The 15,175-nt window shown below is 41.1% G+C and overlaps 2 long non-coding RNA genes across 3 annotated transcripts in view; both read right to left on the bottom strand.

Annotated features, from left to right (window-relative positions):
* The window catches only part of LOC110475799 (uncharacterized), a 59,178-nt gene extending 54,033 nt beyond the window's left edge, over nt 1–5,145 (bottom strand). Inside the window, exons 1-2 of the long non-coding RNA XR_002466329.3 lie at nt 4,922–5,145; nt 3,427–3,489 (exon numbers count right to left, since the gene is read on the bottom strand). This is a non-coding gene — a long non-coding RNA (uncharacterized LOC110475799). The remainder of the gene's footprint in view (nt 1–3,426; nt 3,490–4,921) is intronic.
* A 745-nt stretch (nt 5,146–5,890) lies between these two features.
* Nucleotides 5,891–14,774, bottom strand: LOC146768014 (uncharacterized). 2 transcript variants are annotated; one of them, XR_014954452.1, is made up of 3 exons: nt 12,219–14,774; nt 11,727–11,833; nt 5,891–9,814 (listed from the first exon to the last, which is right to left on the bottom strand). It is a non-coding gene; the product is annotated as an uncharacterized LOC146768014 (long non-coding RNA). The 2 variants fall into 2 exon arrangements; XR_014954453.1 differs by having other exon boundaries at nt 13,258–14,774.
* Between the last annotated feature and the right edge of the window lie 401 nt (nt 14,775–15,175).

Below are 15,175 nucleotides of genomic sequence, written 5' to 3'. Positions count from 1 at the left end.
AAATTAGTGTGGAGAACAAAATGGCTGTGGAATATTTCTATTTCCTGACTGGGTTATTTTCTCAAATGTAACACTAATGCTGATTTTATTTTCCTCAGAATGGTGCCCTTCACTATCTTGCTTTTACACCACCAAGGTGTTTGTACTACAGATTTTGTAGTTTTTCTTTTCCAGCTTATTCTTTTTCCTCATGGCACTGTAAGGTCCCTCCAATCTTCACCTCACCCAGGATCCACACACTTTTCTGGGCACTGGGACTTTGGTGCTGAAGTGATGTTTATTGCATCTATAAGGTCCTGTTTTACTTTCCTACTTTCTCAGCAGCTATTTAAGGTTAAATATTCTCATAAATGTTCAAGAAAACCAAAACTTCCCTCCAATAATTAGAGAATGCTGAATGAAGGTTTAAACCTAAAACACTTTTTATTAGATATTACTAATAATTTTAAATCTTGCATATTTAGGACCCAGAGTCCTGCTAACAAGGAACAGGTCTTGTAAGCTTCAAAGTCCTCTGGCTAATTTTGAGAAAGCTAGCCTGAGTCCAGAGCCACAATTTGTGGCCATTAAAGGCTAGGAAAGCTCATAGAATGTTCTAAGAGGAAGCGCAGGTCTCCCCCATGGTAAGGACATGCACTTCCCATGCCAGCTGGCAGGATAGAGGCTCAGCATCCAACCAGATCCTGCCTGGCCCCCATTCAGATCCTTCCTCTTCCATCAGACCTTGAGTAGCTCTCCATGACAACAGGCAGTGCCCCTTCAGGACTGATTAAAGACCAGGCACAAAGCTCATTTAGAAATGTGGAGTGAATTTACAGCCCAAATAACACAGAAAGGCATTTTTCCTCTCTTAACAGAACTGTGCTGTGTTTACTGAAAATATTCAGAGCTGGCCTCTTCCCCAGAAAGACACAGAGGCACAGCTCCACCGGAGTTAATGGAGCTGGACTGATTGACACCAATGGAGAAGCCAGCTCAGGATTTGACTGGTTTAATACTAAATAGATTTCATTCAGACTCTAATTTCAGCAGTCTGCACCCTCCCTCAGGCACTCATTTGATATCCTGCATGGCTAATTTGTACTCAACATAAAATATGCATGTTTGCTGTTGTCTCCAGAACTGAAATATTCAGCCTACCCGTGCATGCCAAAGTCAGTTCCCCCTGTACACTTCAGAGTCATAAGAATATGCTGCAGCAGGCATACCTGTGCCTTTGGGAATGCACCTGAAAAATTAGAAGAACATTTTCAACTGCTTACTGAGTCTCTAATTGCAGGCCCTGATGTGTTTACTTCCCATGCAATTGCACAGCAATTAAAATAACCATTGGCACACCTACAAATTCTGAATTTTAGCACATTCGTATGTCAAGAACTCAAATCCCACGGGAGCACAGCAAGAAAACTTCTTGTCTTAAGTATTTTTTTCTGAAGTGAGGAATAGGGACTCGAGAAGGGCAAATTCAAGAATGGAAGGCCTGTGCCTGAAATTGGGAAAAGTGGAATGGTGGAAAAGTACATGGGGAAAATTCAAGCCAGCTCCCGCTGAGGAACAGCAGTGGAGCAGAGAAACATTGCAGTTTCAAAGTGCAGCATGTTTAACCTGACAGATCCAGAGAGCCACATGCTAATGAGACATGTGGCTCACAATTAAATGAAGAGCAGCACCAGCAATCTCATCAGTGCAAAGGAGCACCAAATACTTTTTACCTTATAAATGGGGCTATCACCTTGTTAGGAGTGGATTCAACTCTTTTGCTCTTTGTGAAACACTTTGTGCAATCTCACCTCATGATGTGAGGTTTTTTTATTACCAAGAGAAGAAAAATATTGGCAGACAGTGAGACACACAGATTTTAAGCTGTATAACACAGATATATGTCTTGATATCTTTTACAATAACCAGGCTAGGGAATACATGTCCTGATATCTTTTATGATAACCAGGCTAGGGGAATTATACCAAACCACTGTTATGGACTTAAACTTAGCAAAGACTTGCACTGCAAGGTACCAGAACATTTCAGCAAGTCAACAATATTAATATATTCCACTCCATATTCAAGCCATAGCCTACATAATTTTCACTGTCAAGCAGGCTGGCAGAGCAAGCTATCTAATCTTATCAGTATGATCTATATATTTTTTAAAAAACAAATATTCTATGAGTAATTTTTCTCTCCTGAAATAGCACGATGATGAAAACTGTGCTTTAATTCCTCTGCAGTTATAACTCTGGCTGCAGCCTAGAGTTTAAAGTATTCTTTGCCAACTATCACAGGCTCTACTGAGCATAGATCTTCCAGCAGCAAAGATTTCACGTGATCTTGAATTTTAAGTACTAGAAGTAGATTTGCTTGGCAAATGGAAGTCTTACTAGGCATTCAACAACTGTTCACACACAGCCCGGAACATAAAAATTCAGCTGATGAAACCAGTATCTTGCCAGAGAAAGAAAGCACAATCACACTACCACGACCAAATTTTTTCCAGAGAAAATTCAGAGACAACAAGTAAAGGATAGATATCACCTACAAGCTAAACCCAAAATAAATACATAGGATTTAGATCTGTTTCAAAAACAGTGCAGCCTAAAAAGGCACCACCTCTGTGCAGAGGCTGCTCTGGATCTGATCAAGGGTATGGTAGAAAAAAAAATATTTCAATCACTAAAAAACTCCAACCTTAAACTTTTCAGTTTTGTCTTTAGGTAACATTTCCTACCATACTTATGGGATTTTTCCTAATGCAGCACAACTTTTTCTTCTCAAAAGCAAAATTTTGCAACAACTTTCATATACTTTGGCAAAGTAAAGGGCTTCACAAAAAAAAAAAAAATCCCAAAATCTTTCTGCTTTTTTGAGCCTATATAATTTCTGATATAGGCCACAAACTTTTTGATTCAGTTGAAATAATTAACAGTGTCAAAGTTTTATTTGTATATGAGAAATGGAGATGATGAGGCTGATCCACTTTATTCAGCCTCACTGATAAAAAACACTAGGTTGAACCTTAGATCTGATTTCTACCACAGAATCACAAAGCCAAAAAAATTAAACCCTGCTTAAAAGCAAGAAGGTAGGCCCTTCTGGTTTAGAAACCAGAATTTGAGGGCTGCCATAGGTTAGTTTTAACAGCACAGACAGGGAGTGAATTTATAAGGGTAAAATATCTCCTTTTATAGAGATAGGCACTACAGCACACACACAAAAAAAAAATCATCCCAAATGTAATGATTTCCAGAATCAGACATGCCAAAATAACAGAAATTTTGTGCCTGAGTGAGGAGTGGACAGCAAATAGCAGTAACACATATTTTTCAAGCATGCTACAAAGTCATATTGCCATGGAATGTGATGCTCCAAGGGCATAAACAGGTTTACCTCTACATTTCTAGAACTCCTTAATTGTCTGGTCTTACTTACATTTTACTTTCTCTGTGAAAAATGCATGCTCATTTGTTTCTTAAAGTAATCTCAGCTTGATGCCTAAGGAAAACAACATAAACAAGTCAAACTAACATCTCTGAAAACACCAGCCACTAAAGTTCTGTGCAGTAAAAATAAAGCAGATATTTCTAGGCATGATTTCAGTATGCAGCCCTTCAGGGAAGATTGATTTTCTTAGCAGCTTTCCTGTAAAATAAATAAATGTCCAGCACCATTGCCAGAAGATGAAAAATTCAGGCTGTTTGAGCTGGTGTGGGATGGGAATAATGCACTGTATGAAAAAGCAGCCTTCTGCAAGAACCTCCCAACAGCAGCAATGACTGGTTCAGAATAACAGAAGGTATTTGCTTGCCTGTGGACATTATGTGAGCCAGTGATTTTTGTTGCTTTTTAAATAAGTTCTGGAGAAGATCTCATTCTTGTTTCAAAAATTTATTCTCTCTACCATTCCACAGCTGGAATTATTTCACAAAAATAATAAAAATCCATAATATACATGAAAGTATTCAGATGAGGGAACAAACAGCTTTCCCTGGAATTCCATAGAAAGAACTGGAATACTTCTCATTCTGCTCAATAAACAAACACCTGCTTTACAAGCACCTTTGCATCAGCAAAACAATCAAGCACCTTTTCCACTATCCCAGACATCAGCTGAGAGTAGATGGACAATGATGCCAAACCAACAGGAATTCGAAAGTGGCCAAGATTCCTCAGGGCTGAATAATGGCTTTGTGGACTCTGTCCTGAAGCAATAAAAACCTGCCAGTGTTTTGGATTTTTACATAGGCAGAGAGAGAAACCCACCATGCAGAATAGATATCTCAGTCTGGCTTCTAAGGCTAAGCTCATGCTTTTTATGTATAAAAAATAATTGTATTTCAGCATTGGCTGTGCTGGTGACCTCCATGAGACTTTTAATCAAATCTTGCATATAGCTGGGGCTTCAGAGATTATTTGATTTCTTCTCAAGAAAGAGCAAGAAAGCTCTTGCTTCAATTAATATTTCAATCTCACAGAACACCACATAATCAAAAAAATGAAAAAGGTCACCACAATTTCAAAAATTGAACTCAGTAATTAAAACAAAGATTAAAAAAATACTGTGGAATCCTTATGTGGCCATAGCAGTGAAAGTACACCTCAAGACACCATAGCAACACTTGCTCTATTATTAAAGTGTCTTGTAGGCTCATAAAATGCCAGTCAATGCAGACATATTTTGGGCTTCACTACTTTCCTCTGCTATTCCTCTTCTCTTGAGCTTGTCTTACACAGACACTAGAGGTCAGCCTCCCAAAAAAACAAACCACTGCTCAGCTTGAAATCCATGAGGAATGGTGGCACTTGGAATTTAATGCGTTCAAAAGCAGCACTGGAGGTGCAGCGATCACAGAATCGTGGAATATTGTGAAGTTAGAAGGAACCCACAAAGATCATGGTCCTGCACAAGACCAGCCCCAAGAATCACCTCATGGCCTGAGAGAACTGTCCAAACATTCAGTGGACTCTGGCAGGCTTGGTGCTCTGACCACTTCCCTTTCCTGCACAAAGAACAGAGCAACGCTTTGGTTTCTTGCCTTGTTAAATTTAGCACTGTTGCGTTTACCAAAATAACAAAATTCATTAACAATCTGATGGCCTTCCTGGTGAAAATGGGTGAATTTGGGCACAAGGGGAGAGCAACCCATGTCATGTACTTCAGCTTTAGCTCTTTACACTGTGCCCCAAAACAGACACACACCCAAGCCTGTACTTCACTTTGGATACACAGGCAACTACATGGAGTGAAAAGTGGTGCAAGGCACCGCTGGAACAAATTCATTGTATGGTCACTGTGTGGTTGGTGCCTGCAGCACTCACCCTGTGAGAACAGACTGAGGCTCCTGGATATCGGAATCTGATGTATTGATGATTCCGAGATTGCAGAAAGTCTCTGTCTTTCTGCCCTGTTGCCAAAGAAGAAGTCATAAATTGTCTGTGCTGTTTTGAAGGTTGTTTATTCTTGCTTATCTCTAACATGTTCTACTGCCCTGCCACAGGTCTGTCCTGCAGGGCAGCGTGTGGGGCTCTGCCCTCAGTGGGATGTTACAAACATTAAATACCAGAAACTACCTGTGCTATATTTACAATAATGTGCCAGTATCTATCACCTATGTGTGTCCCCAGCCTAAACCAATAGAAAAAATCCAACACTACAGTGAAACATGGAGGGCATGAAAAAGGAGAAAAAGGACAAGACACACCCCATTTCCTCCGTCTTGTGCCCTTTGGACCCCTACCTAGAATCCTAAAATTTTACTTTTGCCCCCTTGCCACACTTAATTATTACTTATATCAAACACTCAGAGCTGGTAATTCATCCTGTAATATTGGAAACTCTTTTCCATGGACAGAGATCACAGACAGTGTCTCTGGGGGCTCTGTCCAGGGGGGTTCCTGACCCCCTGCCAGGGTCCCAGACCTTCCAGGGCAGCCAGAGGGAAGCTCTGGATTCCCACACCTGGGCTTGCTCAGGTTAAAGAATTGGATTTGGAGGGAGAGCCATCTCTGAGAATGTTACAATAAGCACAGAGTCAAGCTCTTCACAGCACTGAGGGGGGAGGTGAGGAGTAACAAGCATAGATAGAAACAGAAGGGATACACCTGAACACAAGGAAAAGCTTTCTTGCCTTGGGGCATTCCAGCAGGGACAGAGGTTGTCCAGGGAAATGCAGCCTTCACTAGGAGACATTTTTAAGGAGCAAATCAATAATTTTCTGAGTAGCCTGACTTCTGACCAGCCAACCTTGCTTTTAGCTGGAGTTTGGAGTAAAGAACTCCTGAGGCTCCTTTTTACTTGAATGACTTTCAGTCTTTTCATTTATGGATATGCCATTTAAAAAGTCTGTGAAGGATGTTACCTTTTTCATCTTTAATCTTAGCCATGAAATTACATAGTTTCCCAAATAAGGGGCACAAAAACTAGATCTCAGTTTCAGTCCTTACTTTACCATTCCTCTGTAACACAATCACTCCTATTTCAGGTTGAAAGGCTTTGCACAGAGGCAAAACCTTCTGAGATGGTGCTGACCTGTCCCTCTCATCCCAGATACAGCCACAAGCATTCCAAGGTGGCAGGAGTCACTTCAGCCCAACAGGAGTTTGAATGCACAGCAGCACTACACGAGGTATCAGGACAGGAGGTGGGGCAGAGTAATAAAAACATTAGAAAATCAATCAGCACAATATTATGGCAACTACCAAAAGGAAACTACTGCTGAGACTCAAGGTGGGAGATCTCTGTTGTGACAAAGTCGGCCATTAAGGTGCCACACAGCTAAATGCAGGGGAAGAACAGCCATGCTAAACCCTGGGATCCCCTCTGCCTCCCACCACCTACTAAACAGGCTCACTTATTTTGCTCAGTCTAGTGGAACCACAGCCTGGGGCATTTCCTTTGTTTGCTTATTTTGCTGAATGGCCTTTTCATCTCCAACCATTCCTCTTTCCATGGCTGTTTTCATGCTCCATTAGCTCTCCTTCCTCCATCCTTTCTCTCTAGGCAGGCACCACTGCACTCCTTTAGCCATAACCACTCCCAAATTTGTCCCCTTCAGCTCCTGCAAAGCTAATGACCTGCAGGGACCACGGGAAGCTGCAGGTGACATCCCACACCTCCTGTGAGCTGGAGAGACGAGCAGCAAGTCTGCTGGCAGCAGTGTGACAGAACCAGCACATCCTCCAGCTGCCAGCCAGCCATCAGAGCAGCTCTCTGCTAGTGGCTGCTTCCCAGCCTGTGGTCTGCATTTTTAGTCTCATGACTCAAAAATAAAGGTGGAAGAGACAAAAACAGGGATAAGGCTAAATGGGACTATTTTCAGGAGCTGCATGCATCTAAATTAGGACATGAGAGAAAGCATGGAGAATGGGTGAACAACATTTTATCCTCAAAGAGCAATAGAGAACATCACTGCAACTTCTAGCCAAAAGTAATGAAAGGCATAATGTGTTTCTATCCTCTATACATTGGGGGGGAAATCAACACAAATCTGTTGCAGACACAGGAACATACATCACCTAAATAATTACCAGTTGTTTTATAAGGAAATTGTATTTTTAGAAAGGAAGAAAATCTTTGGGCTTGTTGGCTTTTAGTGCCTTCTTCCCTCATTTTACAAAAGCTTATTATTTAAACTAGGCATTTGGGATCTGTACTGGGGATCAGAGACATGAAAGCACAGCTTCAGCAAGGCTGAAGTTCCTGAAATCCTCTGCCAAGCTGGATCTCACTGAACCTGTCTGTCACAAGGGACAAAACCAGCATAACTGCCTCAGTAAGAAATTGCCTCCATAATCAGTTCCAGCACACACAGTAGGATCATCTAAGAAGGAAGGCTAAGAAACAGCTGTGGAAGGAAAGGAAGACAGGAAAAAGCTACAAAGGACACTTCCTCCCTCCCTGCATAATTTAAGCCGTGTATTTATGAAACACAGTGAAGGTCTAATTATGTTAGCTTGCAATGAACACTTAAGTGCAATTAGCCACAGTTTCAAGCTGGAAGCAACAATTAATTTTATTGCTGCTAATTAACATACAAGATGCGGTGTAAGATTATTTTTCCCTAATTCCAACAAAGCAACCTCAGCCACATCATTGCTTTCCTCTTTTAATATGGCAGGTTTCAGCCCTGCCTTCTCTGCTGCTCATCACAGTCTCATCCCACTTTTTTTTTTGCTTTCATTAATTCTTTGGAATTTTCCAGCTGTGTAATTTCTGTCCATATCACAAATACAGCAAAGCATCAAAGTATTTAAACATTTTCTTAAGGTGTGTAGTCCCAATAACCTCAATGTGTTCCTCAGAGCTATATTACAAAGAATTTCATTCCAGCAGATATTTTCTGGAAATTTGTATTTTTAACATTGTCCTTTTTTTTCTCATTTTCACCCTCAGGCATGTAAAAGAAAAAAAAAGCTCCATTTTTCTTTTTTTATCTTCAAATTATTTGTGATCTTCCATCCTCCAGCTCTTCTTTCTGCTGTCTTCTCCTGTCAATTTAGAACTGGGACTAGGGAGTTAAGTCCAGCTTCACAACTTTGATGAGTTCTTGGTAACATTCCAAAATAACCTGCCCTATGATCATCCTGCTGGATACCATCACCTCCTTATTCCTCTTTGTCTTTTAGGGCTGAGTAGGACTGTTTCTAATTCTTGGGAAAATTGATATGAATTTAGCTACCACATAATTCCCCTACAGCTGTATTATTGTAATAGAAAATTATAGCATTTTAACCAAACCCAGCACATTCTGAGCATTCAGAATGCAGGCAGCTCTACTCAGCACATTTCATCTAGGCAATCCTTTCAAAAAGACAAAATTTGCATTTAAAATTGGCTTTTCCTGATTTGTGGCATAATGATAGGCCACAATGGGGGAAGGCTTGCACTCCTCTTGTATTTCATCAAGGCTGGATAAACAGAAAGATTACATTGTCCAGGGAGTACTTGTGAGAAATACTAAAATCCACTGGAGCAGTCATAACTCAGACATAGACTTGGTATTTTTTGCAAGGCAGAAGGAGCCCAGGATTTTTAAGAATATATGCCACAGCCTCATATGTTACCCTGCTGTTCAGTTCAATTAATGAAAGGACACAACACCAAAAACAGGAATGGTATAAACCTTGATGTCTCAACAATTAGACTCTAATAATTACAGGGTGGCAGTCATTATCTTTCCTTACATTTTCATCTGATACAAGCCATTACTGTTGCATATGGACACCAGAACAAATGGCTCACAAGGTCAGTCCACTGCAATGATGCCCAGTGTCCCCCTCCAAGCCACTGCCATGTCCTCTTCTGCTGCAGCTCCCAGGAGACAGAGTCAGAGAAAACATTTCTCAGATTATTCAGGTCACTCAATCCAAGAACAACCCACAGGCCTACGTAAGGAGGGCATTTCTTTTCACAGAGTAGGACCCATCACTTTACAGCCATCCATAGTTCAGGACAGACATATAGCCTTCCTGTAAAAAGCAGCTCAATGATTCTCCCCACAGATTAAATGTCACTTTATATGATAAACCCACAAAAATATCACAATGTAGCTTAACGTAAAACATAAATTTAAATATTTTGAGTTTCTTTCCTGCTGCATGTCCTACTTTGGCTTACACTTGTTTGAAGCATTTTTTTTTTTTTCAAAAAAGTTTCCTCACACTACTGATAGCAATGAATAAAAAAGCTGCAAAGATCCTGAGAAGAGGTATTTGACATTCTCCAGGGCAATATGCAGGTACACTGAAATAGCTCACAGCACTCGGGCTATGACCAGGTGGGATGTTTTAACATGACAGACAAACAGCAGCTCATCTTCTCCTAAAGCAGGGAAGGGAGAGAAGGAACACCATGTTCTATAAGCACTTTGTGACATTCCTTATTTATGTAAGTCACAAGTTAATGAGAAAAAGAAGATGCAGATTCCCTCACAGAGACCCAAGCAGCTACTGTGATATGTCCCTCTTCTTATAGCACTTTAAAGAAAAACAAAACAAAGAAACTAGTAACTGGAGATGCCATTGGATTTCCCTGTAGCCTCTGAATAATTTAGCGACTTTTTCCTTGACAAGAGATAAAGAAATAATGTATACTGTGAAGACCAAACCTGTTTCAAGGAAAGAGGCCTTTTCTGAAAATGTTTTCCCATGGATAATTCAGAAACCAGAATCTGTGTACCAAAGTCACCAAATTAATTGACCAAACAAAAGAAAATTACATTATAAGCCATGCTGCCATAAGTGATGAAGTGCAACACAGCACTCCTCAAAGCATTAACACCAACATGCACAAAGCAACACAAGCAGAAGGACACTTCATACTCTGGCTGTCTGTCTGTGCTGAAGCACAACTCACAAAACCAGGTATTACCACTCATCCTGAAGTGAGGCAGAGCCTTCTCCTCTTTGCCACTCCATGCTGCTGGGAGAAGCCACCAGTAATTCCTGGGAGAAAGTATTTCTGCACAGGCACTGTGGTGCTTCTGCATGGGTACCTCATCCTGCTAGATACCAGGAATTCTCCCAGGATCTGGAACAAGTTGTTCCTGGCTTCAGCTGTCACAAGACACAGTTGTTTCTGTTTATTGGTATGGCTTGACAGTGTACACCTTCAAAAAGCTTTTGACATTTTTTTTCTGAAATGATCAGAACTTTCTCCTCACGCCCAGGGAGTGTGAGGCTGGGATTTAGGAACCATGAAGTCTGAACACTAAATTTTCAAAGGGGACATGGTTTGCTGTTGAAAAAATGCCCCATTTTGGCATTCCCATGCTGTGTCTTTATATCCTGATCTCTTTTAATTAGGCTGTAAGACCCAGCTGAAAGCTCAGCTCTAAAGGGATCACACTTTCCAGGGTATAAATCAGGGTTGAAAGATTCCCTGTTGTCAGTAGGAAGGCTGGAAGTTGGGCACTAGTGATGGAAATGACTGTGACCCAAGTTCTCACAGATAATTTTGAGCCCCACTCACATTTTAAGCTTTCCTATTCTCTACTAGCTTCTGCAGATAACGACAAGGCCTTGTTATAGCCATAACATTGTTTTACAGCGCTAATCCATAAAACACTAAAAAGCAGGAATAAAATATTGAAATTTTTTTAAGTGTTTAACACAAAGAATCTAGTGCATAGTTAATTTATCAATATTCTTCTAAGGTCCCCTGAAAATTCCTGACTGAAATTTAACAAAAAAAATTTAGTCTTTATCAAGGAAATGTCCTTTGCCCTTCACCACAGAATTAGTAAAACTCCTCCATCTCAGGATCTACCAGCTCTCTCAGATACAAAGAGCTTTTAACTTGCCAGGGCAGTGAAAAATCTAAACCTTTTTCCTAGCAAATGGCCTAAATAATGCTGTTCTGTAAGTTATGAAAGCCTAACAGTCTCTCCTGATTTCATCTGGTCACAACTATAGCATGTCTGAAACACTAATAAAAAAGACTTTTCTGATTCCCACACACAAGAGAGAAGGCAATAAGAGCAAGGTTTAATTGTGTGTCAATAGAAGACATCTAATCATTTTTGAAACAGCTGATGTTTTTCTTGATGAGAATTTCTGGCTGTGCCCTTTCTCTGAGGAGTAACACAGGAAAAGGAATCCAAACCTTTTTGCTCTGGGATAATCATGCTGTAATAATACTGGAAAGGGATTAGTTAAAATTAATGGCAGGTAACTCCTTTTAGATTGTCCACATCTTCAAATTGCCTTAAACCAAGACCATTCCTCAGACTTACCTCCTTCAGGTGAATTTTCTGCTCCCCAGGAAGACAGAACACATCTCACACAACCACATTTTATTTTGCTTCACATCCTCCAAGGTCAGCAAAGACTTCATCAAGACCTAAAGCAAAATCATACAGCTCAGTTAAGGGAAAAAATAATAATCCAAGACACTGAAAGTGTCCATTTCCATTTATCTATTGATAAACACAGTTATATTAAAGAGGCATAGCATACAGATATTTTGTTTCAGCCATTATTAGAATGAAATTGACTATGGTTATTTTGTTTCCAATGACTATTGATTGGGCACAGACCAAGCTGTCAGACTGCCAGCTTCATTTGCACCTTACTGGAATGGTGCTTTGTAGAGGCTAAAAAGCTAAATTTACTACTAAATCGACAGAGCCTTGCTAAATTACAACAGCAAGGAATGCAGCACAAATCCTCAATGAATTGGATTTGGCTGGAGTCACAGAGCTGACAGCTTCCATCTCTCAAATCACCTTTCAGCAGATCAGCAAACAGGCAATGACAGAGCCAGCAGCATCCCAGCTCTCCTGTGCCAGAAGGTCAGGAGCACCCAGAGGAAAATGAGGCTGTGAAAACCTGCCAGGCCAACCTCAGCTACAAGAAATTCAGCTCAGCTTCATGTGCTTGGCATCAAGGATGTCTTGTTACTCAATAAATCAGAAACAGCTGCTCACTCCTGATGTCCTCTCCACTTGCATGACCAGCAGCTGGTTGTCTCCTCCTACCTCAGGAGCAGGCAAGCTCATCCTGCATCTTACAAAGCCATCTTAAATCCTACTGAATGAACCATTAAATCTTATTTATCCTTACAGTCTAACTGCCAGACTAACCCCCATGTGATGGTCAGCCAGGACCATCTTTCTTGATAAAGAACATCCTGGTAAAACTTTTCCCTTCAAACTACGATCCTTGCAGGTGTTACCAGCAAAGAGAACGATGTTAGTTAATTGTTCCAAATTGCAGCCAAAGTCAGCCTGTACTAATACACTGCAATTGAATCCAGATGGCCAAGCCAGGCTCCCCAGATGTGTCTCCAGGCCTTTTGGGATGTATCTGCCTACCCTGGAGAGAAAAGCACTGGATCAGTTCTGGGGTACAGCAGCATTGCCCTCAAGACAGCAGAAGGAGCCACACTGAACCTTCCAGAAAATGAGTAATTTTCACCTAAATATTACAGCATTTCCCAAGGCTGAAGAGTCTTCTCCACCACCTGTACCAATCCACATCAGTGTTCAGTGCAACAGACACATCTTTGCCTCTTTGGGTTTTCAGACAGACCCCAGAATAGACAGGAAGAACATCACAGCACTAATCCTAGCTTAGGTTGGGGCCATTTCTGCTCAGCTTTTCCACCACCCATCACCTGCCAATGACAAATACAGAGAGAACCTGCCACTGGTGACTGCACGGTCACCACACAGCCCCACAGAGGGCTTGGGGGCTGCTGCCTGGTGGTGCTTGGCACCAACTGACTAACAGCAGTTTATCATCCTGCTGGTAAGGCTTTCCTACCTTTTCTCTGGGAGTTCTCGTGGGCAGCTCCTCACAGCTCTGACTCCTCTTTCTCCCACACAGCTAGCTGACTTTTACCTGTCTCTATCATGACCACCTAACCCTTCCTGTTCCTAGTAGCACATACTGACCCTTGGTGTCTCTAAAATGAATACCTGACCCTTTCTGTCTCTGTCAGCACATATTAACCCTTGGTGTCCTTAAAATGAACACTTGGCCCTTTCTGTCCCCAGCAGCACACACTAACACTTACTGGCCCTAGCATGACTACCTGACCCTCACTCCTCACACAGCACAGCCAACTGGCCCCGCTCTCCTCTCCAGCAGCTAACCCACTCTTTTAGAACACCCATCCTTATTGGACCCTCCTTATTGGACACAGCTGTGGCCTATTAAAGGCAAGGCTGTTCCTGCTCTTTGGTAATTAGTACAGCTGCAACTCCTCAGGGGTGAGATGTCTTCAGCACTGTCTCTATTCTCCTAAAATCCATCCTCCCACAGCTGCCACTCTTACTGTTGCTTAGGTGAATCTTGTGAGTTTGCCCTCCTCTGACTTCAGGAAATGCCAAGGTAACAGCCCTTCAGACTGCTTGGAATATCTCAGAGGACCCTGCCTGTGGTGGGGTAAGGAACTCTGGCACAAGATGTTCTGCTGGCAGGACTCTGGAGACAGCAACCTCTTATGGAAGGCAGGTTATGAAGAGCATATAAGCATAAAAACAAAACCTTCTTCAGACAAGCTTCAGAAAAGGCCCTTTGCCTCTTAGCTTTAAAAGGAGAGATTAATTTCAGTTCTGGTTGAAGACTGATGTTATGCTTTAGCAGTCAACGATCTCTGAGCAAAATAAAAACTGATTAGAAATCAAGAGCTGGCAACTGGCTTGAAGTTAATGAACTCAATTTATCATAGATCCTGTTACAAGTAAAAATAACAGAGTGTGTCTCATGAAAGTCTGGGATAATGATTTCTCTGGCCCCAGCTAGCACTTCTAGAGAGAACAGCAAAATTAGTGGTCAAGGAAATTAAATGTACACAGTGATTTATATGCAGCCCTGGATAATATCAGTGAAATTAGTGAAATTAGCTCCAGGTATTATTTCTGCTCCTTAGGTAAATTATTTGAAACAAATGTCAGGCAAAACATAATTCTTATATTAACTGAAAGAGGCCTGAGCAAGAATGCATTTCCAGAGATGTAAACCTGAGGGGGGAAAAAACCAACAACAAAAACAAAAAGAAGTGCAAAGAGAGATTGATGTATCATGATGGAAAGATAAGGAAAAATATCTAAAAAACATAACAGTTTTCATCTTGAAGGATTTGTCAGAGAATTAACTAGATCGTGCACTCAATAGGTTAAAGTGCCTGAAGGAAACAGTGTAATATTGAAGGAAAAAAAACAGGAAAAAATAAACTACACATATTTATAGAAATTATAAAAACCTAAGGGCCTCTAAATCAGACAAGTGGTTTGCAAGTGCCATAAGAAAGTGGTTCTGCTCTTTTCACTTCCAGGTGGAAGCAGAGTGTGATCAGTCCATGCAGGGTAGTGGAGACAAACAGGAGTGGGAAGCATCTGCTGAGTTAACTCCTTTCCATTTTCCCATCCCAACACTTTTTTTTCTTTATCCTCATCCAGCCAACTCTCCCATAAATCATCTCACACAAGTTTTCTTTCTAAGGCATGTATGAATAAACCCATCTACTCAAATATCAGTAGCATATCTTCAGCTGTGTGCACAACTGAATGTCCTGCATCCAGCTGCTGCATTAAGGCAGAATTATTATATTTCATAAGAAATGTCCTGAACTTGACATCTCAAAAGTGCTGCTCTGCTGAAGACAGGAGTGTCCTCCAACTCTTTGAATGCATCCTGAAGAATTATACTCTCTAAGAACCATAAAAGCATACTTGGG

Source organism: Lonchura striata, chromosome 3 (assembly GCF_050655825.1).
Source record: "Lonchura striata isolate lonStrDom1 chromosome 3, ASM5065582v1, whole genome shotgun sequence".
Classification (NCBI taxonomy): domain Eukaryota; kingdom Metazoa; phylum Chordata; class Aves; order Passeriformes; family Estrildidae; genus Lonchura; species Lonchura striata.
Note: the sequence above shows the minus strand (reverse complement) of the source record. Positions and strands in the feature narration are given on the sequence as shown.